Source organism: Petaurus breviceps, unplaced genomic scaffold (assembly GCF_028583685.1).
Source record: "Petaurus breviceps papuanus isolate PSGF00001 unplaced genomic scaffold, PetGlider_PUasm1.0 685, whole genome shotgun sequence".
Classification (NCBI taxonomy): Eukaryota; Metazoa; Chordata; class Mammalia; order Diprotodontia; family Petauridae; genus Petaurus; species Petaurus breviceps.
The window spans coordinates 3518263-3520011 of NW_027186455.1; the positions used below are offsets into that span (position 1 = coordinate 3518263).

General features: G+C 47.1%; 1 pseudogene; it reads left to right on the forward strand.

Moving 5' to 3' along the window:
• Nucleotides 1-217: 217 nt before the first annotated feature.
• LOC138174068 (small ribosomal subunit protein RACK1-like) lies at nucleotides 218-1158 on the forward strand (annotated as a pseudogene).
• The last annotated feature ends 591 nt before the right edge of the window (nucleotides 1159-1749 follow it).

Here is a 1749-nt window from a genome sequence, read left to right on the forward strand (position 1 = left end):
GAATTGCAAATATTATTGCTGAATTGCTGTTGATTATCTTTGACAAATCCTGGAAAACGGTGACTGGACTGGAAATGAGTAAATGTTCCAGTTTTCAAAAAATGGAAGAGGAGCTTTTTCTTGCTGGGCTGCTGGCATGAAGGAGGGCCGGCTGGTCTCTCTCTGTGCAATCTGGATCCCTCCTTCCTCCTGGAGCGATCCACCAAATCTCATCATCATGACTGAACAGATGACCCTTCGGGGTACCCTTAAAGGCCACAATGGCTGTATGACCCAGATCGCCACAACTCCCCCAGTTCCCTGACGTGATCCTGTCAGCCTCCTAAGATAAGACCATCATCATTCGGAAGCTTACCAGAGATGAGACAAACTATGGAATCCCCCAGCAGGCCCTCAGGGGTCACTCACACTTTGTTAGTGATGTGGTCATTTCCTCTGACGGCCAGTTTCCACTCTCAGGCTCCTGGGATGGCACACTAAGACTGTGGGATCTCACAACTGGCACTATCACCAGGTGCTTTGTTGGTCACACCAAGGATGTGCTGAGTGTAGCCTTCTCTTCAGACAATGGTTGTCAGATTGTCTCTGGTCTCGGCATGAGATAATCAAGCTGTAGAACACCGGGGGTGTCTGTAAATACACTGCACGGGATGAGAGCCACTCAGAGTGGGTATCCTGTGTCTGTTTTTCACCCAAAAGCAGCAACCCCATCATTGTCTCCTGTGGCTGGGACAAGCTGGTCAAGGTCTGGAACTTGGCTAACTGCAAACTGAAGACAAACCACATTGGCCACACGGGCTAGTTTCCCCTGATGGCTCTCTCTGTGCCTCTGGAGGCAAGGATGGTCAGGCCATGCTGTGGGACCTCAATGAAGGTAAGCACCTCTATACTCTGGATGGTGGTGATGTAATTAATGCTCTCTGCTTCAGCCCCAATCGCTACTGGCTCTGTGCTGCCACTGGGCCCAGCATCAAGATCTGGGACCTAGAGGGCGAAATTATTGTGGATGAGCTTAAGCAAGAAGTGATCAGTACCAGAAGCAAGGCTGAGCCTCCCCAGGGCACTTCCTTAGCCCAGTCTGCTGATGGCCAGATTCTTTTTGCTGAATACACAGACAACTTGGTACAGGTGTGGCAGGTGACCACTGGCACTCGGTAAAGGGGTCAACCATAACTCCGATTTTGAAATAAAGACCTTTACTTCTGCCTTTTGAAAAAAAAATGGAAGAGGAAAAAGTCTCCTAACTACTTGACTTCATTTATTGATAAAATTGCAGGGCATATTACTAAAGAGATGATTTGGAAGTATAAGGGAGTTGGTTTTTCACTGACCTAATCACAGAAAAGAGGTCAAATAAAATAGTGCAAAATGAGATGTAAAAATATTGGCAAGCCGGGCAATATCCTTGTGAAGTGAGAATTTGTAAGAAGAGTGTGGGATGAAGACTGATAGACCATGCCTCTCCCTCCAGATGACCTTCAAAAGTAAGTTCACCAAGTCTAGGAAAGAGATCGGAAGCCCAGAATATAATGGATCCGGAGAAAGGGAAACTGTAAGAAGTCACAATAAGTCATATCTGAGAAAGTTGAAGCAATGAAAACCTCCACAAAGAAAGGGACCCTGACTCTGTGAGTGAGGCTGCCGGAGACAATGTCGCAGGAGATGTAGTGACACAGAAGCGACTTTCCTTGCTAAAACCCCTTCCCTATCTCCATTAACAAGGTAGCAACCCTGTACCTTTTTTCTCCC